The 13,586-nt window shown below is 36.5% G+C and overlaps 1 long non-coding RNA gene across 1 annotated transcript in view; it reads left to right on the forward strand.

Annotated features, from left to right (window-relative positions):
- Positions 1-532: 532 nt before the first annotated feature.
- LOC113471088 overlaps positions 533-13,586 on the forward strand; it is a 13,858-nt gene continuing 804 nt past the window's right edge. Inside the window, exons 1-2 of the long non-coding RNA XR_003393920.1 lie at positions 533-550; positions 4,993-4,995. This is a non-coding gene — a long non-coding RNA (uncharacterized LOC113471088). The remainder of the gene's footprint in view (positions 551-4,992; positions 4,996-13,586) is intronic.

Genomic DNA, 13,586 nt, shown 5'->3' on the forward strand with positions numbered 1-13,586 from the left:
GAACGTCAAGAGAAAAGGGCCTATATTAAAACCAAAATTATGGAGGTTACTTAGTGTAGGTATAATCTTAAAATATGGCTGTGGAAGAACCTATTTTATCATGTCTAAAAAGTTCTTTTTTTTTTTCTTAAAAAAAAAAGAAGAAGAAAGATGTTTCCGTTTAACAAGTTTTTTCCCGGTCGATTTTTCTGACCCTTATTTTATCAACAACAAAGTAAAAAGGAAAAAATAATAAATTTTCTATTTCTTCCTTTTTTTTCAATTCCTCCAAAGCTCTTCGCTTGTGTGTAGCGGCAACGAGGCATTATTAAAATATTGATGATTTATAATGTCGGTAAGAAAATTCTTCGCATGTGGACGTATGGAATGCCAAGAAAAATATCAACAGCAAGGGATTTTAATGACAACTAGATATGAAAAAAGAATTATTCCTCTCTTTGAATGCCGTATGACATTTGAGAAATTAATTTAATTAACTCAAGTTCAGCCTATTTAACGAAACAGAAAGTGAGCCCTTTATTAGGTACTTATTTATAATGTAGGTAATAATGTTTATCTATTATTTCATTCATTAATTTAATTTATTAGAAACTATCTTCCTATCGAGGTATTTCTCTACGCGTCAGGACGATAAGACCTCAGCAATTAAAGTTCCCACTAAGAAACTTAAAAAAAGTTATGTTTGCTTTTTGTCGTTCCAACACCACTTTTTATAATAACAAGACAGTATAAGTTATAACATGGTCAGATTTTTCCTCGATACGTACCTACCTACCTACATAATAACGGAGATTCATATATTAGACCAAGACGTATTTTAATGTGAACATTTGCCGGAGTACCAGTATTACAAGTTTGATATTTATTAATATACTTTATGGCTGTATATTTAGTGCGCTCAATAATACCGATACAAAAGTCGGAAAAAAAGTTTCCTGATAATGAATATTGTGTATTACTGTGCAAACATTCCATACAGGGTTACAAATTTTCCCAGGAGACATCGAGAAGAGACACTGAAATACGGAGAAATAAGTAATAGGATCATGTTCCATAAAAAAAAAGTAGAAAACGAAAAAAAAAAATCGCACTTTTCAAAGAATATGACGTAATATTCCAGGAGAAAAAAACTTACAAAACATCACGCAATACGCAACCATTATGATAACAAGACAGTATAAGTTATAGCATGGTCAGATTTTTCCTCGATACGTACCTACCTAGATAATAACGGAGATTCATATATATTATTAGACCAAGACGTATTTTAATGTGAACATTTGCCGGAGTACCGGTATTACAAGTTTGATATTTATTAATATACTTTATGGCTATATATTTAGTGCGCTCAATAATACCGATACAAAAGTCGGAGAAAAAGTTTCCTGATAATGAATATTGTGCAAACATTCCATACAGGGTTACAAATTTCCCTAGGAGACATCGAGAAGAGACACTGAAATACGGAGAAATAAGTAATAGGATCATGTTCCATAAAAAAAAGTAGAAAACGAAAAAAAATCGCACTTTTCAAAGAATATGACGTAATATTCCAGGAGAAAAAAACTTACAAAACATCACGCAATACGCAACCATTATGAAAGTTGTGACGTCAAAATTTTGCAAAATGTAAAGTGAGAAAGTTGCTATTTGGAACGCAGCTCATTGGACAGATGTTCAGGAAATTAGATCAGGTAGGTAAAACAAAGGGCTCGAGTGTTGCTGTTGTTGATCTGAACAGAGCATTCGATCGCGTAGGAGGTAAAGTTAATAAATGCATCAGTCAGTTTCCTAGTGGGTTAAATATTACATGGATACATACTCGAAGACAATACGTAGGTACGAATCATACAAACATCTCATGATAACAGATAAAACTTGAAGACCTTTTGTAAGAAAGAGGGGTCTTACAAGGAGAGTACGTGGGATCATTTCTATAAAAGAAAAAAAGTGCTACCTACATATTTTGCAAGCTGCAAGTCAATTTGACATTGTTCCAGAAAATCCTTATTGTGGCGTTTGCTTGCGAAGTACAAAATCCTTCCTCTTCAGAAATTCCAGAACAGGCAACATATCTATTTCATTCATAGGTACGGACGTCAGGAATATCAAATAAGGTGCACCGGTTTAAAGTTCATGTTTGTTCCATGGGTTTGGAATATACAATGAGGCTCACCATAATCCTATGTACATAAATGTGCATACTATGTACTTAAATGTACATGTTATGTACATAAATTACACGTGCAGTGAATGTATAGAAAGTACATAGAATAATCAGATGTTACGTCACACAATACACGGCTTTCTTTTCCCTTACAAAATGAATGGAAAGCAAAGAAAAAAAAAATGAGCTAGGTTTTATAGCTAGAATTTTTTCTCTCTCTGGAAAATAAAGCAACCCGAACAATGAGTTCTGTAGATACAACTTGTATTAATCAGTTGTGAATATCAGCCTTGCAAAATGAATGGAAAGCCAGGAAAAATTACCTAGGTAAGTACTTTCTCTCTCTCTCAAGAGAATAAAGCAACCCGAACAATGAGTTCTGTAGAGATACAACTTGTATTAATCAGTTGTGAATATCACTCAGTACTCGTACATGGCTTTCTTTTCCCTTGGAAAATGAATGGAAAGCATGGAGAAATTACCTAGGTAGGTACTTTTTTTTTCCTCTAAAGAATAAAGCAACCCCAACAATGAGTTCTGTAGATAGAACTTGTACTATGCTCTTGAATAATTATGCATCTAGATATCTATCTCTTGGTAATCATTCTGTTCCCTGTGCATAATGGTAATATTTACTTATAGATATTTACCGAGGGAAGAAGAAGATGAAGAAGAAGAGGAGGAAGAAGAAGACATTATAACTTGTGACATTATGTTAGTGTAATCAGCCTGGGGTTTTACATTTCCTTTTGCCATTTTGTTGTACAAGAAGAAGATTTTTTTTCTTTTCTCTCTCTCTCTCTCTCTCTCTCTCTCTCTCTCTCTCTCTCTTTCTCTCTCTCTCTCTCTCTCTCAAAAAACTAGATAACTTTTTGAAAAGAAAGAAAGAACTGTTGTAAAACGCTCGTATAGTCGTACACTAGCATATTATTATCGGTAGAGTTGGAAAAATATTGCACAGAGAGATTCTATGTACATGAAAACAGATATACAGAACCATTAGAACAGCAAATTAGCTTGCGAAGCTACTGTACAGAAATGTAAGGGCTCCACATAAGCTGTATTGTAGAAGTTGATAAAAAAAAGCAAGGTTGCGGATTAAAGTTTAGAAGAAAGAACTGTAAAAGTTGTAAGTTGTAAAGTAGTCAAAGGGGTGACTGAAAATTTCTGGAATTAGGAGAACGATTTTTTGTAGAGATTACAGAAAATGAGTAGGAGGATAAAGAAGAAGTGAATAGAAAATAATAGGTAAGTACCTATTTTTTATGGTTGGCTTACCTTAGCAAAAAGGAGATGGAATAATTTAGAACTAACTAACTAGGTACCTAACTAGGTAGATATACCTAATTATTATTATTAGCAAAAAAAGTGCTCTCGTTTATTTTAAATTCATTTACAACAGGTACCTACAATATAGGTAATTATTGCTAATTGAGAGCAGGTAGGTATTTTGAAATTCAAGCACATCCACCAATTATCTAAAGTCAAATCTTGCACATTGCATAATTACCTAATCACAAGGGATTCATAGGAATTTCAAAATTTAACCCATAGCTCTTGCAACTGTTCCAGTTCCAGGAGGATCACTATAAAAGTAGGGTTAAGTAGGTAGTTGTGATAAGACCATCCAGTCCTAGGGTAATGAAACTAAAACTATCCAGTTCTACCCGATATGATAGGAATGAATGATGATAAATGCAGTTTCTTTGTGTTTTATGTCACAACTTTGGTGCGCACTGCAGCATTGTAGGATTTTCCCAATATCTCGATAATCCTAAAATCCAATGTTTACCTACCATGCTGGCACCGGTCGCTATGCGCATTTATATGTCATAGCTACTAAATTTTCCTCACGAGGCTGAGTGGGCCCCGCAACATCCAGTCACGGAATCAATCATTTGCATGATACAAATTTCTTGACTTTCCTCACGAGGCTGAGTGGGCCCCGCAACAGCCAGTCACGGGATCAATCATTTGCATGATACAAATTTCTTGACCCTGCCGGGATTCGAACCCGGGTCTCCCGCGTGCAAGGCGAGCGCAGTGACCACTACGCCATGGGAGCTGACTGAAACGAGATCGAGTCTGGCCCCGCAACAGCCAGTCACGGAATCAATCATTTGGATGATACAAATTTCTTGACCCCGCCGGGAATCGAACCCGGGTCCACGTGCAACGTGAGCGCAGTGATCACTACGCCATGGGAGTTGACGTTCTACCCGATATCGAAACTACAAAAATAAGGTCAGGTAATTTTATCCATCAGTGGATAATAAATTCACGTCCCTCCTATCCGGGGGTAAAATTTTATAATTTGTTCTTCATCATGATCAGGTTACAAATAATTTCTCCTTACATACAGCTGTCACCATGTCATTCTCCGATATTTTTTTGATAAATGATGTCTCGGTCCCCTTCGCCCCCCGCGTATCCACTTTGCCCCTCCTCGGCCCTATTTTTCGAAATTTCGTTTTGTCTCTCTTTTTCGTCCTCGCCAGGGAAAATTGATGATCGGAATGTCAGTGGAATTCTGAAAACAAGGGGCATCTGAATAGTGTGAGGGGTTTAGAGGGGTCTAGGATTTAGGGCGATAGGGACCTAGGGGTTTAGGGGGTTGAGGGATCTAGGGGTTAGGGACTTAGAGCAGCCAGAGGAGACAAGGGCTATGAATATAAAACAGACACGGGGGATTTTCTATCTCTACAGGGTGCATCAGAATGATTGATTTCCTCTCAGTCATTCAGTGTGTCACAAAAGTAAGAGATTTTTGAAAGCTGCCTGAAAAATTTACTTTTTTTTTACTTTCTATTTTTTATTTTAATCAGAGAGTTCCTGGAGGCCAAATTCCCAAAATCACATGAAGTGTTCCAGCGATAAAATCCATATAATCCCTTCGTAGCTATAGGTTGGTATTTATTATAGATTCACCTGTACCTAATAAATTGTTTATCGTTTTTATCGTCTCATGTTTTTTATGTACAATTAATTCATTTTTAACAATATCAATTCATTTTTACAACCAAAGTGACTAACTATCTCAATTTCATAAAAATAATATCTACATATAGGTACAATAAGAGTTACTGGTACATTTATGTAGGTACTAGGCCCTTTTTTGTTTGGTTTGTGGGATTTAAAATGCCTCTCTACTGATATTGTGGAAAAATGGCTGAATTACGAGAATTTCTGATCAAAATGTGCTGACATGGTGTATTTCCGACATATTTTTACGTATGGGTGGTATGGTACCTATATTTTATTTGTACACAGAATGAAAAGTAATACATTCCTACCTAATAAAATGGATACAGTACCTCCATACATACAGAATTTATTTCAATGGCATTCAATTTTTTACTTTCTTCCTAGGTATTTGTAAAAAAAAAAAAAATCATTTTGAATACTCGACAAATTGAAATCTCCTTGGATTGATTTTAACTGACATCATTTCACTTCCTTTTCTATTTTTAACATGACATTGAAAGCAGCATACCATGCATGTCTATTTATGTTACTCTTCTATATCATTTATGTGAATATTATATTACCTACCTATTTATGTCAATATACTTTAACTTTGGTGACCGATGTAAACTACAGTTTCAGTTTACATCGGTCACCAAAGGGTTAACGCAATGTAAAGAGTCTTATAAACAATCTCATATATATATATATTTTCTGCTAATTAATTAGTAATAAACTAGTACTACTGAGGTACTTATCGTCCCGAAATCGAAGAGGGAAGGAGGACAGTATAGGAAAAAACCAGCCGTTCCGAGAACGAACACTATTTGTTTATCCGTTCAGCATGAAATCCACCCGGGGTGGAATCGAACCCGCGACCTGCTATCCAGGCTGACGTTCCATCTTTACCATCAGTAATTCTGGTTCAGTATCAGCAGTAGTTGTATTTCGTTTATCAAACGCCTTATCACGTTCAACGCCAGCTGTTTTGGCGAGTTTGAACCACAGCGCCGCGTGTATTGATATCAATACACGCCTGTCGAACCGTGGAACGCCGTGTGTATTTATTTCCATACACCGAGAAGACCTATGTTTCACACGTCAGTGTATGCAATTCAATACACTCTTATATTATATTCTGCGAGTTTATGCTTCGCAGATTCTTTTGGTACCTTTGGTTTTTTTCTAGGTCATATAGGAGAGAAGATATTGATGTTGAAAGAAAACAAAATTTTTAGGATCAAAATGAATGAAAATTGAAAATATCAAATGTATTGATTCACAACTGAAATAAAAAGGAAGTAACTACCTAATCTAATCAATGAATGAAAAAGAGGAATATCAAATAAGGTATTGATTCCATACTTCTTTTGAGATGTGGAATCAAGTGGTGTATCAAGTGTCTGCGCCGCGTGTATTTGTTTCAATACACAGAAGAAAATTGGGGATATGAGGAGTATCGAACTATCTACAGAAGAGATTCCAGTACCTTTGAGCTTCTTAGATAACCAGAAAACAAAATTAAACTTTGGCCTGTGGCAGTAAAATTGGTCAAAACGCCTTGGCCCCGTGGGAACAGTCACCGTGTGTACCTATTGAAATCAATACACACGACGCTGAACGTGTTATAGTGAGGTGTCATATTGACTTAGTTTCTATCAATGCAACACTCCTCTACATTGTCGACACACCTCTACAGTAATATTGTAGACATCTCAGCTTTCTACAATATGTCACACTTAGAACTCCCTTCTCTCTTTCTCTCCTTTTTCTTGTCTTTCTTCTTTTCTTCCTCAATACACTCTTATATTATATTCTGCGAGTTTATGCTTCGCAGATTCTTTTGGTACCTTTGGTTTTTTTCTAGGTCATATAGGAGAGAAGATATTGATGTTGAAAGAAAACAAAATTTTTAGGATCAAAATGAATGAAAATTGAAAATATCAAATGTATTGATTCACAACTGAAATAAAAAGGAAGTAACTACCTAATCTAATCAATGAATGAAAAAGAGGAATATCAAATGAAGACCCCACGGGAAAAAAGATGGGAGTCCACCTTTTCTCATTTCGAGAAAATCGCGTTTTAAACTTTGAAACGCTATATAGACACGGGGGATTTTCTATCTATACAGGGTGCATCAGAATGATTGAATTCCTCTCAGTCACTCTGTGTGTCACAAAAGTAAGAGATTTTTTACTTTATAGTTTTTAATTTAGGTAATAGAGTTCTCTCCTTGGAGACCCAAATCACGAGAAGTCTTCCGGAGATGAAATCCCTATTTTTCAGAGTTCCAGTATCGATTCATTTTTACAACCGATGTGACTAACTACCTAAATTTCATAAATATCTGTACAATATGTGTTATTTGTAGGTAAATTTATGTTATATTTTAGGCCCACTAGGCCTATTTTCTGTTTGGTTTGAGGGATTTAAAATGCCTCTCTGCTGATATTGTGGGGAAAATGGCTGAATTACGAGAATGTCTGATCAAAATGTGCTGACATGGTGTATTTCCGACATATTTTTACGTATGGGTGGTATGGTACCTATACTTTATTTGTACACAGAATGAAAAGTAATACATTCCTACCTAATAAAATGTATACAGTATATCCCCATACATACAAAATTTATTTCAATGGAAATACAATCTTTTACTTTCCACCTTTCTAAAATCATTTTGAATACTCGACAAATTGAAATCTCCTTGGATTGATTTTGACTGACATCATTTCACTTACTTTTCTATTTTTAACATGACATTGAAAGCAGCATACCATGCATGTCTATTTATGTTACTCTTCTATATCATTTATGTGAATATTATAGGTTATAGTATGATACTGAGTACTGTGTATACTTGATCATGACATGGTCTAGCTCCTGATGTCTTCTGATGATTTGCTTCAAATAGAAATCTGGGTAGTCCTTCTTCGCCCGTTTGAGTTTCAGTGCCATATCTTGCTTACTTGTTCCAGGCATATCATTGCTGATTAGATTCAAAAGCTGAGCTCCTGATGTCTTTTGATGATTTGCTTCAAATAGAAATCTGGGTAGTCCTTCTTCGCCCATCGTTTGAGTTTCAGTGCCATATCTTGCTTACTTGTTCCAGGCATATCATTGCTGATTAGATTCAAAAGCTGAGTTTCAGAGATATACGTTTTTTTCTGCTAATTAATTAGTAATAAACTACCTAGTACTACTGAGGTACTTACCGTCCCGAAATCGAAGAGAGAAGGAGGACAGTATAGGAAAAAACCAGCCGTTCCGAGAACGAACATTATCTGTTTATCCGTTCAGCATGAAATCCAATCGGGGTGGAATCGAACCCGTGACCTAGTGCTTATAAGGCAGGTTACTCTCCTAGCTATCCAGGCTGACGTTCCATTTTTACCATCAGTAATTCTGGTTCAGTATCAGCAGTAGTTGTATTTTTTTAGTTTATCAGACGCCTTATCACGTTCAACGCCAACTGTTTTGGCGAGTTTGAACCACAGCGCCGCGTGTATTGATATCAATACACGCCTGTCGAACCGTGGAACGCCGTGTGTATTTATTTCTTCCTGATGTCTTCTGATGATTTGCTTCAAATAGAAATCTGGGTAGTCTTTCTTCGCCCATCGTTTGAGTTTCAGTGCCATATCTTGCTGACTTGTTCCAGGCATATCATTGCTGATTAGATTCAAAAGCTGAGTTTCAGAGATATACGTTCCATGTGCAATGTCTGTGTAGAAGATATTCTCTCCGGCGTTATCCTTGAGTTCAACACCAATCAGCTTGACTAATTCAGCAAGCATTTTGTACTGTCCTAATAATGATGTGGGGAAACTCGCTAGGATGAACAATCGTTCAAATACAACTGTTAGGACCATTGCCACAGCATAGACTTCAAACAAATAAAATAAGACAAAGTAGGGCATTTCACTCGGATCTATAAAACTGGGTGTCCAGAAATTGAGGGGTAAAATCTTATCGGGATATTTCCTCCTGTACACGGTGCTCATCAAGTAGAGATTCCTCTCGGATACCGGCAAGAATGTTTCGCTTAGTATTCCGACCATACTAAAAATACTACAAGCGAAGAACACTCCAACCTCGAAGAACTCTATCGTGAGATATTTCCTGTGAATTTTCTTGTCGGTCACTTTGAACACTTTCTCTTGAAGATCAAACAGCTCGGTGATCTCATCAAATTTGAAGTTGTAGAATACAAGATCCACGACACACGTTACCACTAACACACTTTCAAACAGCCTTTGCAAGAACTCGGGTAGATCATGAATAGCATATACAAAGGTGCTAGCATGTTGAAGAGCTAGGCTTAACATGAATGCCATGTAGAGTAGTTTCACAACCTCGAAGAACTCTATCGTGAGATATTTCCTGTGAATTTTCATGTCGGTCACTTTGAACACTTTCTCTTGAAGATCAAACAGCTCGGTGATCTCATCATATTTGAAGTTGTAGAATACAAGATCCACGACACACGTTCCAACCTCAAAGAACTCTATCGTGAGATATTTCCTGTGAATTTTCTTGTCAGACACTTTGAACACTTTCTCTTGAAGATCAAACAGCTCGGTGATCTCATCATATTTGAAGTTGTAGAATACAAGATCCACGACACACGTTACAACTAACACACTTTCAAACAGCCTTTGCAAGAACTCGGGTAGATCATGAATAGCATATACAAAGGTGCAAGCATGTTGGAGAGCTAGGCTTAACATGAATGCCATGTAGAGTAGTTTCTTATAGACAAGGTTATGTAATTTATTCATCCAGGTATGCCGATGATAGTTGGGTATGGATATGAAACCCCATACGTGAAGTGGAATCAGAAACACATAGCGTCTCACTTTAGCATATTTCATCATGACAGATGGCACCTTAGAAACCATTTTCTTTGAGGTTCACCAAAACAAAAAGAGACTTTTTTCTTTGCTGAGACTGGTAGGAGTCTCGAGATTTTACACAAAAAGAGGAGTAGTATATTAAATTTATGCACTACTACAGAACGAAACAAAAATTTCAAAGTAGACACGAATGTCGTTCAATGTAGACGAATGCAAGGTAGAAACTAGAAACTAGTAGAACGCCTAGAAGAAAATTTCACCTCTCGAAAATGAATCCACCTGCAATTATTCAATATACTCAATATTGACTTATTAAATAAACGCCCCGCCCTATTTTAATAGGAAAAGGCTAGGAAGAAGAAGATGATTGACTCATTAAATACATTCAATAATAGAAAAGTGGTGATAGATAATAGCCCTCATAAGTAGATATAATTAACAAGGTGACAGCATGGCAGTGCGCCAGGCCAAGTTCCGGCCTGGGCACGCCAGTGTTTTTTTTTACATTACACGAAACATTTTGTCGTTATTTTACCCCTATCATAACTCAATCAATTGCCATATATTGTCATGAAATTTGGACCATACGTCAAGCTATACTTGTTCATTATGTCTGCTGAATTCCGGATTTCTTTAAGCTCTTCCCAGCTCCCATGGCGTAGTGGTCACTGCGCTCGCCTTGCACGCGGGAGATCCGGGTTCGATTCCCGGCGGAGTCAAGAAATTTGTATCATGCAAATGATTGATTCCGTGACTGGCTGTTGCGGGGCCCACTCAGCCTCGTGAGGAAAATGAGTAGCTATGACATATAAATGCGCATAGCGACCGGTGCCAGCATGGTAGGTAAACATTGAATTTTAGGATTATTGAGATATTGGGAAAATCCTACAAATGCTGCAGTGAGCACCAAAGTTGTGACATAATAACACAAAAAAACTGCATTTACATTTTTTTTTTACATTTACATTATTATTATTAATATTATTTTGAACAAACGAAGAAACTGCTGGGAAAAAGGGACTCTAATCCTATGTCAATGAAGTATTCTGAAAAAATCTCCATAAAGTGTTCGAATTCGAATTGTCACTGCTACAACAACAACATCTGGACAATCGCGAGCTGCTAGCTTTTCCAAAAGTTTACTAATTAGCGTCACTTACCCCAAGTACTCAGAACATTCAGGAGCAAAACGACCCACAGGGAATAGGGATGCATACATCCCCTTGAAAACTCTATAGCCCATGATCCCAAGCAAGAGCTCCTTTCAAAACTAGGATCTCTAAACCAACACTTCAATAGAACCCATTAGAAACTAGATTCTTTGTCCCTATTAGTGTTGACAACTGCTGTAGATAGGGCATTTTAGACCCTATTTATACTTGCCATTGGTAGGTAATTTCAGTAAATTGTTTACTGACACGCTAACCGTGAAGGTCACAGGTGGAAAACGCACATTGTTTCATAAAGGATTAATAAATTAAGAGAAAACGCTAATTAGAGGAGAGGCAATGAGTCTATTCTTTTAGGCAAGAAAGTCACAAACATATGTGATGTGTCATAGAGTCATAGTAATAGAGCATATGAGAAAAATAAATCACCTGTCCTAATTATGTACCCATTATAATATTGAAGCATGAACTTTGCACATGCACACTCAGGAGGCATCTAAACTGGAAATTGTGGCACCTTTACATGAGAGAAACAATAATTAAAATTTTATTGATGAGCTGCGCATAGTTTGGATTGTCACAATGACGCAATATACTACTCAGACAGAATTGTTAGATTAATATTAGATTGAAATGATTGAAATTTAATAGGTGATACTGCCATTGAACTTGTAAATCACTAAATTCCACTTATTCCTCCTGATCTCTTGGCCCCGTGGGAACAGCCGTGTGTATTGAAATCAATACACACGCGGCGCTGAACGTGTTATAGTTAGGTGTCATATTGACTTAGTTTCTATCAATGCAACACTCCACGACAGTCTACACTCCTCTACAGTAATAATGTAGACATCTCAGCTTTCTACAATATGTCACACTTAGAACTCCCTTCTCTCTTTCTCTCCTTTTTCTTGTCTTTCTTCTTTTCTTCCATCTATCAATTTTTTTCACATAATTATATTTCCCACTTTAATGGTCCCTTCCTCTCTCTCCCTCATTCCTAGTTCTTTCCCTCTTTATGTATCTATCTATCTCTTTTTCTTTCTCCTTCCCTAGTCTCTCTCTCTCTCTCTCTCTCTCTCTCTCTCTCTCTCTGTATCTGTATTTCAACATCTCTTTTTCTATTTTCGCTCTTCATATCTCCCTCTCTCTCTCTCTTCCTTACTATTACTGTCTCTTTATAATTACATTTCTCACACTCAGTCCCTCTTTTTCGCACATATTCTTCTCTCTCTCTCTCTCTCTCTCTCTCTCTCTCTCTCTCTCTCTCTCTCATATCACATACTGCTGTTGTCTGATTCAATAGAATTCTCATTCTATCCTTCACGCTCCATCTCTTGCTAAGATAATAGATCTATCTAACTATGAAGTCTTAATAAATTGTAAAAATGAAAAATCTGGTGTGAACATCACACGACTTTCTATTACATTTGCGGAATACGTATTTGAAAAAAAAAAAATAAAATAAAAAAATAATGAAAATTTCTCTAAGTCCCGAGCCTGAGCCGCCTACGGCGGCCGATTTTTGGTCGAAAATTTCCTATCTTAAAATACTCCCCATGTAATGAGGGATCTTTTCTATTTTCGCTCTTCATATCTCCCTCTCTCTCTCTCTCTCTTCCTTACTATTACTGTCTCTTTATAATTACATTTCTCACACTCAGTCTCTCTCTCTCTCTCTCTCATATCACATACTGCTGTTGTCTGATTCAATAGAATTCTCATTCTATCCTTCACGCTCCATCTCTTGCTAATTACTTCTGATTGCTCTCTCTCTCTCTCTCTCTCTCTCTCTCTCTTTCTCTCTTTCTATCTATCTATCTATCTCTCTATCTATTTATTGTTAAAGAGAGAAGTTTTTAGTTAGTTTTATGTAGGTATCTTGAAGAAAGTGTGTGAGACAATTAGCGAGAGAGAGAGAGAAGCCATTATTTTTCCATTCTGTAGATACCCAAGTACCTATATAGTCTATACTCTATAAGCTATAAGTAGGTACTACATCACTTTTGTCTATCAGTTTTTCCACATTTCCCCCCTTTTTTATGCTTTTGACAAAAATGACTGAGTGAAACCTATAGCTGTAAAGCCATGAAATCTCAGTCCATTTATTTGAAAATTCGAACACATAATTATTACATAAATGTAGTTAACTACCTATTACTGAAATAAAAACGAGAGCTTTTTTTCTTTCTCTCAACAAGACTTCATCAGAGACTTTATTTAGGAGGTATTGAATACGGAATGCCAATATGTGTTCCACTATAATGGGCCTTGTAATTGCATGAAGTTGATGAAGGAGAAGGCCATCTTCAGAACACTTATTAGATGAGGTTTGGACATAAAAATTTTTCCAAAATCGACAGCCTACGGCGGCCAATTTTCGACCAAAAATTTCCTATCTTAAAATACTCCCCGTGTGATAAGGAA

Source organism: Diaphorina citri, unplaced genomic scaffold (genome assembly GCF_000475195.1).
Source record: "Diaphorina citri unplaced genomic scaffold, Diaci psyllid genome assembly version 1.1 scaffold2064, whole genome shotgun sequence".
Taxonomy (NCBI): domain Eukaryota; kingdom Metazoa; phylum Arthropoda; class Insecta; order Hemiptera; family Psyllidae; genus Diaphorina; species Diaphorina citri.